The sequence below is a fragment of the Camellia sinensis genome, chromosome 4 (genome assembly GCF_055761805.1).
Source record: "Camellia sinensis isolate YWXY chromosome 4, ASM5576180v1, whole genome shotgun sequence".
In the NCBI taxonomy this organism is placed as follows: Eukaryota; Viridiplantae; Streptophyta; class Magnoliopsida; order Ericales; family Theaceae; genus Camellia; species Camellia sinensis.
Genome location: NC_138964.1, coordinates 47,964,273 through 47,980,783, shown reverse-complemented (window position 1 = coordinate 47,980,783; position 16,511 = coordinate 47,964,273). Strand labels below are relative to the sequence as shown.

Here is a 16,511-nt window from a genome sequence, read left to right as displayed (position 1 = left end):
AAAAAAGTGATATACAGAGATCCTTATTTAAAAAAGTAGCTAGTAATTCACAAAATTTTTAAGAAAATGCTAGTATGCACCCACCTTTTTGTCATAACAAAATTACGATTTCTACCGTAAAAGTCACATAATTTGTGGGGAGTGTCTTGTGTCGTTTTGTCTAAAAATTATGAACGAACAAATTTATGGTGTACATCCGAAAGTCAAATTACATATTGTTATGGTTATGTTATGAACGGTGTAGTGTAAATGTTACAAATTATTTGTGGTAAGAAATATTACGAATCAATTCAATGATAAAAGTTACAACATGTTGTGTTGTTTATTACAAAACAGTATAATTATGTTATGTATACTATGTTGTGATGTATTGTCTTTCTAAGTATAGACACAGTAGATGTGTCAAACTTTTATTTCGTATAGCATTTTAAGCGGTTGATTATGATCAACATTTACAAAGTCAAGTCTTCCTTGATGAGTAAAAACACGTTACATTTGCCTATAAAGCATTTGGCCTCTCCCCTGTTAATAGTCAACAAGCATTACAACCTTTGTTTTTGAATCTGGGAGCAAAGATGGTCTCTAACAATCAACTCTTTCACCTCTTTTTGTTTCTTTGTTTTTTCCAGATGACTTGTTTGCATGCCCAACTCTGCACTCAACAACAGACCTCTGCATTGCTCCAATTTAAGCAACAATTTTCCTTCGATAATGATGCTTCCGACTATTTCTGTTATCATCGCTACGGAATCCATTCTTACCCGAAGATGGAGTCGTGGAAGGAGGGTTCTGATTGTTGCTCATGGGATGGGGTCGAGTGTGACAACAACACAAGTCAAGTAATTGGCCTCGACCTCAGTTGCAGCTGGCTCAGCGGCCCCATCCACCCCAATAGCACCATCTTCCACTACTTTCCTCACCTCCAAAGCCTCAACCTTGCTTTCAATTACTTTGGTAAGTCTCGAATCTCATCTGAATTTGGTCGATTCACCAGATTGACACACCTCAACCTCTCTAGCTCTGTTTTTTCTGGCAAAGTCCCTATAGAAGTCTCCTTTCTGAGCAAATTGGTCTCACTTGATCTCTCTTACAATCAAGGTTTGAGGTTGGAAGAACCTGGATTTGAATTACTTGTTCAAAACTTAACCAAGGTAAGAGAACTTAATCTTAGACATGTAAACATATCTTCAGTGGTTTCGAATTCCTTGCTCAATCTGACTTCTTTAACACTTCTCGATCTTTCTTTCTGTGGATTGCGTGGAAAATTTCCTGATGGAATATTCCATTTACCACGTCTGAATGAGCTGAGAATAATGGTTAATCATGCTCTCACTGGTTATTTTCCCGAGTTTATAAACTCAAGCAGTCCCCTCCAGTACTTGGTGCTTTCAAACACTAATTTCTCTGGAGAACTACCCGACTCAATTGGGAATTTGAAGTCCTTGAAAACGTTGTATGCCGCTGCTGTAAATTTTATGGATCCATCCCTACGTCGCTTGGAAACCTTACGGAAATGACTGGTTTAGCCATCGGATCTAACAATTTCACCGGCATGCTCCCATCTTCACTTTCAAACCTTGGAAATCTCGTCGGATTGGGAGTTCAGTGTAATAATTTTAAAGGTAAAATTGCAGATTTTTTACCTAATGCAAAAAGTCTTATTTATTTATATGTTTGTTCAAATAACTTCAGCGGTCCATTCCCATCATTGGTTGCAAACCTAACATCACTTCTTGGGTTAGATTTGTCGAATAATCAGCTAACAGGACCTCTTCCATCTAGGGTCTTTAGCTTACCAGCATTGAATTACTTCAACCTCAGTAATAACAAATTGACTGGCCATGTAAAAGAGTTCAAATCCACTGATTTAATTGTTATTGATTTGAGCAATAACAACCTATATGGTAGGTTTCCAAGTTCAACCTTCAAACTCGTGAACCTTTCTAGTCTCATTCTTTCATCAAATAACTTCAGTGGTAAGCTAGACATGCTCTGTCATGCTGTTTCCCTTCAATTACTTGTCCTGTCTAGTAATAGCTTTAATGGTTCTATTCCACAATGTTTAGGAAACTTCAGCACATATTTCTCTGTGCTCGATCTGCGGAAGAATAATTTTTCTGGCACCATTTCTAATACATTTGTAAAGGGAAATTCCTTCAAAATTATCAACCTTAATGGAAATGGATTTGAGGGTACAGTACCAAAATCCTTAGTCAATTGCAAAATGCTACGAGTGGTAGATCTTGGATGTAACAAGTTCTCTGACAAATTTCCATTTTGGTTGGAAAAACTACGTTGGTTGCAAGTTCTAATTTTGAGCTCTAACAAATTCCATGGACCTATGCCAGCTTCCAAAGCCAAATTTCCCTTCCTTAACTTGAGAGTTATGGATTTGTCAGACAATTATTTTACTGGTCCACTACCAAAAACATATTTCAAGAATTTCGATGCAATGATGAATGTCATAGAAGCCAATTTTAAATTGCAATACATAGAGAAGACTGTTGTTGGTGTTGTTGGTGCTATGTATCAGTATCGATATCATTATCATGATTGTTTGACTATGGTAATCAAAGGATCAACCATAGAAATGGTAAAAGTCCTAACCATTTTCACTGTAATTGATTTATCGAAAAACAATTTCGAAGGTCAAATTCCACAGATCATTGGAAAGTTAAATTCAATCCGAGGGCTCAACTTGTCTCACAATAGCCTTACAGGTCATATTCCAACATCTCTGGCTAATTTGACAATGCTCGAATGGTTAGACCTCTCTTCCAACAAACTCACTGGGGAGATCCCTCAACAATTAAATAATTTGAAATTCCTTGAAGTCTTAAACCTTTCGCAGAATCAACTAATAGGACCGATACCACAAGGCAACCAATTTGATACATTTTTAAATGATTCCTACATTGGTAACTTGGCATTATGTGGACTTCCATTGTCAGTTACATGCAGCGACCCTTGCACACCACAACAAGAAGACGATACGTATTCTTCAAGTGGATTCAATTGGTATGTCATATTGTCGGGTTATGGATGTGGGCTAGTATGGGGACTTGTTATGGGATATCTTATGTTCTTTAGAAGAAAACCTCAATAGCTTGTGAAGATCATTGAAGGTGAACGAAACGAAAGCAGAAAGAGATTTAAAAAGCATGCTCACAGGAACAGAGGAAGGTGAAATTAGTGAATGCAAGTGGTGTCCTTTTGGTTAGTATTATAATGATTTTTTGCATTCTTTGCTTCATCATGAAAAACTATGGCTTGGTTATGGTTGTTATCTAGTCTGTTTTTAGTTTCTTAGCAGTTTATTTGTGTCATACATAATAAAGCTAGTTTATTTCCTTTGATGTTTATACAAAGCACTTGATTGGAAATCATCATGCGAAAAATTAAAAAAATAAAATCATGGACGTAATAAATGAGCAGTGAAAATAAAGGTTTGTTATTGACTCTAATAACTGCAATTCAAAAAGGGACAAGACTTGGAAACTTTTTTAGTAGGTCTTTTTTTTTAAAATTTACTTTTATACCCTAAACTATAGTCACTTTTTCTACTTCATTTTTAAATTATTAATTGCATCTATTTATTTATTGTTGATGATTTCAGTTCATATGGTCCGATTGGAGACAAATAGTCCAAATCATTAATGCTAAAAATCTAATCTAATGGTTAATAAAATAATTTTACAATTTAGACAACCAAACACCCATATTTCTCTCTACTTCAAATAATGAAAAAGAAGACGAGTGCTTGGTTAGGTAAATTTACACCGACCTCTCCTAATTACAGTGGGTTAACACTTAAGGGTGTGTTTGATTGGATGGACTGGATAAGGGGGGATTAGAATTCATCGGACTTGTGTCCTAGGACTGTGAATCCCCCGGACTATTTGGTTGGATTAAATATGTATCCTGTGTTTGTTTTTTCATGGGATTAGATGTCTGGAAAAGACTATTTTTAGTGAATCCAACGTTTGGTTGGACGGATTGGATAGGATAAATGAACAAAAGACTATTTTATCCTTTTTCAATTGTTTACTAAGTAATATAAATATTAAACATATCTTTAATATTTTAATTATTTTTAGCTAGATTAAATAAAAATTTATTTTATTTTATTTTTTACACAATTAAATAAATTTATTTTTTTTAAATAAATAAAATATCAATAAAAATTTATATTATTTTTTTAATTAAAATTTTAAATAAATTTGTTTTTAAAAATAATAATAATTAAACAATGAAATTAAATAAAACATCTATTAACATTTAAATAATGAAATTAAATAAAATATAAACAAAATTTTAAAATAAAACATCAATAAAATATCTATAAAAAATTATTTAAAAATAAATAAATAAAACATCAATAAAAAGTTAAATAAAATTATTTTATTTTTAAATTGAGACATTTAAATTTTATTGAATTTTATTAAATATAATACATAATTAAATAGTAGAGGGTCAAATTGGTCATTTCAACACCTAATCCCAACAGTAAATAATCCCCCCAAAATTATCCCACAACCGCCTCCCCTAGGATAATATAATCCCCCATATGGATGATAAGGAGTTCGGCCGGACTCCATGTCCGGCGGACTAAAAAAAAAACAAACATCGGATTGGATTTACTGTGCGGATTACAATCCGCACAGTAAACAATCCCCTCAACAATTCATTAGTTATATGGATGAAAAAATAATATCTTTACCTTGTTTGGTTTAATTCACTTTTCAAAAACTTGAGTGTTTTTTTTTTTTTTTTTGTGTATTCCTTTTTAGTGAATTTTTTTAATATTTTATGCAAATTTTTTATTTCTTAAATACATCTAATTTAGATACATTTAAAAAGTATCATATTTGTGGAGGGGGGGGGGGAAATTCACCAAATACCAAAAATACAAAAATATATATATATATATATATATATTAAAATTCAATACATTTTCATATTTTGTTATACAGTAAACTATAGTCACGGTTTTTTACTTCATTCCTAAATTATTAGTTGCATCCATTTATTGTTTCTTATTTCAGTTCATATGGTCTAATTAGAGACACTATTCGCAAATCAACAATAGTAAAAATTTAATCTAATGGATAAAAATAAGGATTTAAGAATTTAGAAAATTTAAATTGTACAACTAAACCCCTATTTTTTTCTTATTCACACTTACTGGACAGCTCACCCTTTACAACTAAACACCTCTATTCCTCTCTACCCCTCAACTCAAATAATGAATAAAACAAATATGTTTTTGGTTGTACAGTTTAGAGTAAGTTGCATAGGTCTCTTAAAATTTGAAGAAAACAAGCCCTTTTATATGTTTTTGGCTTTCTATTATTAATATGGGAAAGAGTTCTATCTAATTTGCTATTGAATTACAAGTGTGATAATCAGTTCGTAAGATATATTATGGGTCTTATTTTGATGATTTGAATTATACAATTTGTAAAGTTTTTTTTTTTTTTGTGTAGATCATTTAGGATAAAATTCAGATTAATGCCATATTTATATCCATATAATTGTTTTCATGTTGGTCTTTAAAAAAATGATGGATAATTTCAAAATTATACTTGTCATTCGTTTTTTTAAACAAATATAATGAAATCATATAGTTATGAATATAATGATTCTTTTTTCTTTTTTTTTAAATTATCAAAATAGGATATGCGGTGGCTCTATGAACCTCAATAACACCCCTCTAGTAAAACTGTGGACGGGAGATAATCCTTTCCCATTAAAATTGAGAAACACCAAAAATGTTTCATTGTTTTCATTTTTTTTTTTTCCATTGTTTTCATACATTAATTGAAGCTATCTAATAAGCATATATATGGTTTTCAAAATATATCTAGGTGACATGCATGTCAAATCCAATATGTTCAAGGAATTCAGTGCATTTCAATTTGATCTAAGTAGCGTAGCTTTTGGGGCCATGGTGAATTTTGGTTAAGCTGATGCATTACGCAATGCTGGGAAGTTGCAAATAAAATATCCAACAATGCTAGGTAGCTCAAAATTTTGTGGCTCAAATGGCTCAAATCACTCAAAACGACGTCGTTTTGACAGATTTTGAGTCTAAAACGACGTCGTTTTGACAGATTTGAGCCATTTGAGCCACAAAATTTTGAGCTACCAAACATTTTCCTACAACATCAAAGGTTAGAATGTATATATATGCTAGTAGGTGTGTGTCTATTTGATGAGTGTGCTGTTAAATCTGTAAAATATAAATTTTAATTTTGATTTAAAAATAAATATGTTGTGTGCTATTTAAGTAGTAAAGATAAAGATATTATTTCCCATACTGAAGATCTTGGATTGGATCCTTTTGCTTGGTTCGTATTTTCTCGTGTTTGGAATAATAGAAAACGAAAGTCAATGAAAAATATTTTTCTTATCAACAAAAAACAAGCTTATTTAGATATATATTTTTTATTTTTAAAAGGCAGAATATATTTTCCGAACAGTCTTATTAATGTCACTATACTACCGCCGCTACCCTCACCTCCACCACCACACCATCATCACCATGGCCACCACCACCGTCATCGTCGCTATCATCGTCACCGTTGGCCCACCACCATGCTACCAGCTCTACCTCTACCTTCATTCTACCGCCACCACCACTAACCATAAAAAAATATTTTCTACCCAAACAACAAAGCATAAATTTACAATTGCCAACATTTGGCCATGCATGCACTCTCTCTCCGCATCTCACATGTTAATAAGGCCCAAAAATGACATTTTCATTTGGCAATTTGTTTTTGAAAAAAAAAATGTCATTTTCATTTGACAAATTGAGATCCATTTGATTCACTATAGTTTAGTGTTGAGAGATCCATTTGATTCACTATAGTTTAGTGTTGAGAGTGTCACTGGTCATTTACTCACTAGTTATTGGTAGCTAGTATGTTGTTTCTCAAAACCTGATGGGTGGAAATTGGTGATAGTGTGGTTTGGGAGACTAAGGGACAATAATACACTTTGTATTGCTGTTTGTATAGTGTTGCAGATTGTCAATTCAATTTCGGCGGATTCATTTGGTGAATAGTTGTAATGACTGGATTTTTTTTTTTTAATATTTATAAAATCATTAAATAATTCAATTGGGTGGTTGTTGCACCACGTGGTTAGTGATATATATATATATATATATATATATATATATATATATATATATAATATTAAAAGATCATTTGTAATTGGGTTTATGATAATTAAAACACAATTTTTAATTTGTTACACAAGTTTAGGGTAAAATTTGTGTCTCTCGAGTTGAAGATCTTATTTTTGTAAAATTTTAAAAATAGTTGTATAGCTCAAACATTATGAAAATTTTATGAAGTGTTTATGCATGAGTCTTTATTTTCTGAAAATTTACGAATTGAACAGTGTTCAGTTTAATTTATAGCAAAATTTTTGTGTTGAGATTTGATGTTAGAATCATGACTTGAGGTAAAATTTATTGAGTTTACTTTTGTATATATTTGGAGCATATTTGGTTCATCGGTGGAAATTTAATTCAAAAGCCATAATTTAGAATCAATCTAATTTGGGTTCATGTAACACATGTTTAACTGTTTGGTTTTTTTTTTAATTATGTGAATGGAAGGTATCACTTTTAGAGTTGTTATTATTTATTATACTGTATTATAATAAATGTTTAAAATGTAAATTTATGGTGTGTTTTATTAAATGGAAAAATATATTTTGGGATAAGAAAAATTATATTATTTTATATTACAGAATATGAAATTGTTATTAAAATGATTTTAATTGATGTATATATATACATATATGGGAGCTTTTTTGATAAATCCTTTTTTTAAGAGCTTTATTCCATCCAACCCATATTCTTTTTTACTATTCCATTAGGTCCTATTTGAGGTAAGAAGACTAAAATACCATTTTCATCTACTTATGTTCCATTTAGTCCACATTATTTTCTTAAGTTTCAATAAGTCTTATGGGTGACATAATTACCAAAATACCCCTAATGTGAATGTTCACATCGTCAATGTAAATGTTCATACCGTCAATGTGAATGTTCCTATTTGAGGTAAGAAGACCAAAATACCATTTTCATCTACTTATGTTCCATTTAGTCCACATTATTTTCTTATGTTTCAATAAGTCCTATGGGTGACATAATTACAAAAATACCCCTAATATGAATGTTCACATCCTATGGGTGACATAATTACTAAAATACCCCTAATGTGAATGTTCACACCGTCAATGTGAATGTTCCTATTTGAGGTAAGAAGACCAAAATACCCTTTTCATCTACTTATGTTCCATTTAGTCCACATTTTTTTCTTATGTTTCAATAAGTCCTATGGGTTACATAATTACCAAAATACCCCTAATGTAAATGTTCACATCCTATGGGTGACATAATTGCCAAAGTACCCCTAATGTGAATGTTCACATCATCAATGTGAATGTTCACACTGTCAATGTAAATGTTCACACCGTCAATGTGAATGTTCATATCATCAATGTGTAGGGGCTCGGCCCAGCTCGGGCCAGGGCCAACCCATGTAAAGCCTCGTGGGTGTCTGCCAAAATTCGGGTCGGGCCGGACCGGCCCACGAGCCAAAAAATTAGGCCTAGGCCCTAGCCCTGGCACAAAGGTATTCAGGCTTTGGGTGCCCCAGTGGGTCGAACCAAGGGGCTTGGGCCTAGACTTGGGCTTAGGTCGGGCTTGGGTGAGCCTCGCCATTTTTTTTAATTCTTTTTAATTTTTTCTCCCAAAATTTTATTATTTTCCACAAAAAAGACACCGGGCCTCTGGCGGGCCGGGCCTCGGCCCGAGCCTTAAATGGGCCTTATGCGGGCCGAGCTTCAAAGTGATGGCCCAAGTCCTAGCCCAAGTTCTCGGGCTGGGCTCGGGCCTGAGCCCAAATGACCTTGCCCCGGATCGCGGGCCAATTTTACACTCCTATCAATGTGAATATTAACATGTCAATGTGAATATTCACATTGTCAACAGGTCGAACCCGCTCTGGGCCACGAGCCAATTTTACACTCCTATCAATGTTAATGTTAACATGTCAATGCCAATATTCACATTGTAAACGGGCCGAGCCCCCGGGCCGGTTTCGGGCCGCGCCCCCGGGCCGGTTTCGGGCCGCTTACGGGCCGCGGGTCAATTTTACACTCCTATCAACGTGAATGTTAATATGTTAATGTAAATATCCACATTGTCAACGGGCCGGGCCGGGCCCGCCCCGGGCAGCCCACGAGTTGTGGGCGGGTTTCGGGCCGCGGGTCAATTTTACACTTCTATCAATGTGAATGTTCACATTGTCAACGGACCGGGCCCGCCCCGGCCCAGGGGGAGCTTCGGACCGCCCACGGGCCAAGGGCCAATTTTACATTCTTACCAACGTGAATGTTAAAATATAAATATTTACAGCCCGCCCCGCCCTGGGCAACTGGCAGGCTTCGGGCGGCCACAGGCCGCGGGCCAATTTTACACTCCAATCAATGTGAATGTTAACATGTCAATGTGAATATTCACATTGTAAACGGGCCAGGCCTGGCCCGCGGGCGGGTTTCGGGCCGCCCACGGGCCGCTGGCCAATTTTACACTCGTATCAATGTGAATGTTAACATGTCAATGTAAATATTCACATTGTAAACGGGCTGGATCGGGCCCGCGAGCGGGTTTCGGGCAGCTTACGGGCCGCGGGTTAATTTTACACTCCTATCAACGTGAATGTTAATATGTTAATATGAATATTCACATTGTCAATGGACCGGGCCGGGCCCGTCCTGGGTAGCCCACGGGCGGGTTTCGGGCCACCCACGGGCCGCGGACCAATTTTACACTTCTATCAATGTGAATGTTAACATGTCAATGTGAATATTCACAATGTCAACGGACAGGGCCCGTCCTGGCTCGGGGGCGAGCTTTGGACCGCCCACGGGCCACGGGCCAATTTTACATTCTTACCAATGTGAATGTTAAAATATGAATATTTACAGCCCGCCCCGCCCCAGGCAACGGGCGAGCTTCGGGCAGCCCACGGGCCGCGGGCTAATTTTACATTCCTATCAATGTGAATATTAACATGTTAATGTGAATATTCACATTGTAAACGGGACGGACCGGGCCGGGCCGAGCTCGCAAGCTGGTTTCGGACTGCCTACGGGCCGCCGATCAATTTTACACTCCTATCAACATGAATGTTAACATGTTAATGTGAAAATTCACATTGTCAATGGGCCGGGCCGAGCCCACCCCGGGCAGCCCACGGGCCACGGGTCAATTTTACATTTCTATCAATGTGAATGTTAACATGTCAATGTGAATATTCACATTGTCAACGGACCGGGCCCACCCCAGCCCGGGGGCGATCTTCGGACCGCCCATGGGTCACGGGCCAATTTTACATTCTTACCAATGTGAATGTTAAAATATGAATATTTACATCATAAAATTGCTAACCGTTCAAAAAATATTTGTAAGGGTATCAAAATTAAATATAAAGGCATAAGAGTCTAAAAAAAGAGTATAAATCAAGAAAAATGACTTTATGGAATAAAACTATACATACATGAGACTAAATGGGTTAATAAATTTCTTCATGGACTTTTTGGGTTAAAACACTTCTAAATGGGATTTATCAATAAATTTCCCTACATATATAGATGTGCATATAAATAAATCAATATTTGAATAAAAAAATAAAAACATAAAAAAATAAGCAGAGAGGCAACCCACGTGGGGCTACCCTCACCCCCCCCCTTTCCTTTATCTTTTCTTTTCTCTTTCTTCTTCATTTTTTTTTTCTTATTAAATTGCACTCACCTTTCCTGAGATTTTTAATAATTACAAGGACATCTCCTATAATTTCAATAATTATAAAAATACCCTTACTTTTGAAGCTATAATTAAGATTCTCCTACCGTTAATCTACTGTTAATTTATTTAACATAATACGCTGACGTCATGTTGACGTCATGTACTATGGGGTATAAAATTCCTAAATTGCCCTTATATATTCAAACAGAAATTTTCATACATATCTCCTGAGATTTTACAAAAAAACTAATAAAGACCCATGCATTATTTTAATAATATTAAACAAAATTATTAAATTCTATACAAATTTTAAAAATTCTAAATTGTTAAGACAAGCATATATATATATGTGTGTGTGTGTGTGTAGAATAATCAAACATTACCTTATCAACACAAAAAAAAAAAAAAAAAAAAAAAAAAAGCTAATAAATTTGTAATGCCCCGAAATATATATACAATAATCCATCCACAATATCAATAAATGACAACACCGATAAAGTGACTATCTTCCATTAAATCCAATTGAGTTTACAAAAGAGAAATATATGCAGTATACATTCATTATGTCTGGCCCTAAATCTATAGCATATGTTGCGAATAAAAGAAAAGGAATGGAAGTTAAACATATAAGAAATGCCCTAAAGACTTATAGCTTTCTAAGACGATACATGATTACAACAAAAGTGGACTTAAGTCCAATACAGTTAAAACCCTTGGTTTGTACAAAATAAATAAAATAAATACAATAAATACACAAAAAGAAGCTCTCGCACCAAGTCTTCTCAAACTATTGTCATGGAGAAGGCATATCATCAACACCTGAAATGTTTTTCCCATGTAGGGTGAACCAAAGCCTAGTAGAAATAATCCAACACAGTATATGAACCTTAACAAAGCTATAGGGTGAATGCATATACAATGCTCGTGCCAAAACATTTTTATACCTCTTCCAAAACTATGCAATGCCAAGTATTTATATCGATTCATAAATTATTTATATTACAATAGAAATTGGGACAGTGAATCACACTTCGAAAGTTTCAAAATAATACAACATTTCCCGAAAATTTCGTCCGGAGGAAACCGTAAGCTAGGACCCATGTAAACGTAGCCTATACAAGCACTACTATTGCCATTTCACAGAAATTTCATCCACGAGACTGACACCCATGTATATGTACAGTTTTCAGGACTCTCACCCAGAACACACAGGCCAACTTATTAGAGGTAACAATAATTCATTTCCCAAATTCACCCATTTTCTCCAAAACAATAACATTTTCAATGTATAAGTATGAGATAATGCCCAATACAAATGAATGAAAAAAATAGTTTCAATTCTCCTAATTTACATGCAATTTCTAGAATATTCAAAGCTATCCTCCACCGATAGACCAAAACAAATATTTCTAAACAAATAAACAATTATTAATAAAGATAAATTTTCCAAATTTCAAGAGGTGAGTGATAATACATATCCAACTCGACCATCCTCACCAATACCAATCCAATTTTATAATTTCAACATCAACTTCATTATTTATACAAAACCAACATTTGAGGCATTTAGGGCAAAATTCTTACTCTTTTCAAAATCAACGCCAAGTATCCAAAATAAATCACTTCCATCCAGCTCAACATTATTTCTAACATTAAAATCATTTCTAAGAACCCATTTGAAAAACCCATTTTTTGATTTTTATCCAAAACCCTAGATTTGTTCCAAATCTTTCAAATTCACAATAGGGTTTAGAAATGACAAATAATTAAGTTAAAACTCAAAAAGTGTGGAAAGTATCCCTACCTCAAGCTAGAACACGAGAGAGAGAGAGAGAGAGAGAGAGAGAGAAACCCCAAGACGCCAAAAACCAACTTTGCATCGGTTAGAACGAAGCCCACATCGAGCACTATCTTTTTAACGAAGGCACACGGGTGAAAAGATCAACGGATCTAGGTGTATTTGAGGGAAATATGTGAGTTTTAGAGAGAGAGAGAGAGAGAGGAAATATTTCAAATGGTTAGAGAGAGAGAGAGATGAAAAAGTGACTCAAAAAAGTGATTTTACGAACTGATATACGCACAGTTTGCTCTAGTGCAAGATGTGTTGCTCAAGCGACCACATACAATAAGTTGTTCCGCTCGAGCATAGAATACACACTCCCAGTAGTTTTGCAAACAGAGGTCATCACTCGAGCACAAGAATCTTCACTTGAGCGAAGAATACAAACTCCAAGTAGTTTTGCAGACTTGCAAAAATATTGGAGGTTCACAAAGACTGCTCGAGCGAAGGAACAAAAATTTAGACAACAAAAGTTTGAAAAACAAGCAAAAATATTGGATGTTCACAAAGACCGCTCAAGTGACCAGATACAATAAGTTGTTCCGCTCGAGCATAAAATACACACTCCCAGTAGTTTTGCAAACAGAGGTCGTCGCTCGAGCACAAGAATATTCGCTTGAGCGAAGAATACAAACTCCAAGTAGTTTTGCAAACTTGCAAAAATATTGGATGTTCACATAGACCGCTCGAGCGAAGGAACAAAAATTTAGACAACAAAAGTTTGAAAAACAAGCTACCAACCGGTTCCAAACGCAATCAACTCAACCCAATAGCCTAACTCAAGAAGAAATAGTAGGAAACAAGCCAAGAATAACTATATAATGAACAGAAACCTGAGTCCAAAAGTCAAATCGGTCGAGTTTCAACCAGAAATGTTATAACCTCCTCCCTTAAGGAACTTCATCCCCGAAATTTAAACCAAACATTTAAAACCATGTTTTGACCAATTACAACATTGATAATAATTTCAAATCATCACCACGACCTATCCACCGGCATCCATTTTCATCAACAAGATAAATATATGTTCATTATTGAATATACGATTCATATTTTCAAAACATATACAATCTTTATATTTCATTGACATAACAAAGTCTTAATATATGTTCAAACATCAATAAACAAGTCCGGATATTTCTCATGGACTTTCGCCTCACGCTCCCAAGTGGCCTCCTCAACCCCGTGGTGTCGCCACAACACTTTTACCAAATGAATCGTCTTGCCTCACAAGACTTTGTCTCGAGTATCTAAAACTCTAACCGGTCTCTCCTCATACGAGGCATTCTCGTTAACCACTAACTCAGTCCAATCCAACACATGTGAAGGATCCAGCTTATACTTCCTAAGCATACAGATATGGAACACATCACGCACCCCAAAAAGTTGTGGCAGCAAGGCCAAACGATAAGCTACCTCTTCAATCCACTTTAGGATCTCAAAAGGCCCAATAAACCTAGGAGACAACTTCCTGCTCTTTCCAAACCTCATCAAACCCCGTCTAGGTGATATCTTCAAGAAGACGTAATCTCCCACCTCAAAGGACAACGGTCTCCTCCTACGGTCGGCATAGCTCTTTTGACGACTCTGAGCTGTGACTAACCTCTTACGGATAAGTGCAACTTTCTCCGTCGTTTCCCGGACTAACTCTGGACCTAACATAGGTGCATCGCCCACCTCGGCCTAATGAACAGGAAACCTACACAGTCGGCCGTACAAGGCCTCAAACAGTGCAATACCAATACTCGACTGGAAACTGTTGTTACAGGCAAACTCCACTTAGGGAAAGTGCCCCTCCCACGACCCCTTAAAGTCAAGGACATTACCTCGAAACATATCCTCAAGGATCTAAATAGTATGCTCAAACTGCCAGTCGGTCTGAGGATGATAGACAGTACTGAAAGTCAACCTAGTGCCTACAGCATTCTACAGGCTCTGCCACAACCAAGTCGTAAAACGCGAATCTCTATCCGAGACAATAGTCAAAGGAACCCCATACAGTCGAACAATGTCCCTAATGTAAAGGTCGTCCAGAAAGTCTACCAAGTCATTCGTGCGCATAGGTACAAAATGCGCTAACTAAGTCAATCGGTCAACTACCACCCAAATGGTGTCATTATCCCGTTGAGTCCTCTGAAGACCCATAACAAAATCCATCGTGATATGCTCCCACTTTCACTCAGCTATAAGCAAGGGTTGCAACAAACCCACTGGCCTCTGATGCTCGACCTTTACTTGTTGACAAGTAAGGCACTTCAACACGAACACGGCTGCGTCCTTCTTCATCCCCTTTTACCAAAACTGACAACTAAGGTCGTGATACATCTTTGTGCCTCCCAGATGCACCGCACGGCGTAAATGGTAAAACTCTTGGAGTACTTCCTCTCGGTAAGACTCCAGCACGAAAAGAGGTCAAGGTATCTAGCACTCGAGTCAAAGTACACGTTCAAGCCTCTTTCTACCTTTCCACTAGAGATCTTCTCTTGAAGGGTTTCTACCTCAAGGTCACCCCTCTGCACTTCTATAACTCGACTCACAAGTATAGGTTATGCAACTACCGAAAACAAGGTTGCAGACTCAACGAACTCCCCAAGATGTAAGTCAAACTCACAAACAGCACCTAACATCTCCTACTCTCGGATGGCAATACTCGCTACACTGCTAAAAGACTTTCTACTCAAGGCATCAGCCACTACATTGGCTTTTCCCAAATGATAGTACAACTCAAAGTCATAGTCTTCCATAAACTCCATCCACCTCATCTGCCTCAATTTTAGATTTTTCTGTGAAAACAGGTACTTTAGACTCTTGTGATTCGAAAACACCTCAAACTTCTCACCATAAAGGTAATGCCTCCAAATTTTCAAAGCGAAGATCACAGCTACTAATTCTAAATCATCGGTAGAGTAGTTCCTCTCATGTGTTTTCAATTGACGTGAGCCATAAGCCACTACCTTTCCCCCTCTTACATCAAAACACAACTCAAACCTTCCCGTGATGCATCACAATACACAGAATAGCCCAAATCCCTCTCCAGAATAATTGACACTGGAGCAGTAGTGAGTCTAACCTTAAGCTTTTGAAAAGACTTTTCACAAGTCTCATTCCACGTAAACTTGATCACCTCTCTTGTTAGTCTAGTCAAAGGTGTAGAGAAGTCCTTCACAAACCGACGATAATACTCGGCCAACCCCAAGAAACTATGGATCTCAAAGACATTCTGGAGTTGTTTCTAATCTTGCACTGCTTCTATTTTCGAAGAGTCTACAGTCACTCCTTTCCCGAATACTACGTGGCCTAAGAACTTAACTTCTCTCAACCAGAATTAACACTTCTCGAACTTAGCATACAATTTGTGGGCTCTAAGCAACTCAAGCACAACTCGCAAGTGTTCATCGTGTTCCTCCTCGGAGGGTGAGTAAACCAGAATGTCGTCAACGAAGACGACTACGAAATGATCTAAAAACTCACCGAATATTCGATTCATTAGATCCATAAACACGACTGGTGTATTGGTCAATCCAAAAGGCATCACTAAGAACTCAAAATGGCCATACCGCGTACAGAATGCCATCTTCTGGATATCTTCTTCCCTTACCCTCAACTGGTGATAACTCGATCTCAAGCCTACCTTAGAGAAACAACAAGACCCCTTCAACTAGTCAAACAAATCATCTATGCGAGGCATTGGGTACTTGTTCTTAACAGTTTCCCGGTTCAACTTCCGGTAATCTATACAAAGTCACAACTAACCATCTTTCTTTTTGGCAAAGAGAGTCGATGCTCCCCAAGGTGAAGTACTAGGGCAAATATAACCCTTATCTAGCAATTCTTGGAGTT

At 36.3% G+C, this 16,511-nt stretch overlaps 1 pseudogene; it reads left to right on the top strand.

Annotated features, from left to right (window-relative positions):
- The first annotated feature begins 434 nt into the window (after window positions 1-434).
- On the top strand, window positions 435-3,351 carry LOC114302713 (receptor-like protein 9DC3 pseudogene; annotated as a pseudogene).
- Window positions 3,352-16,511: the final 13,160 nt, after the last annotated feature.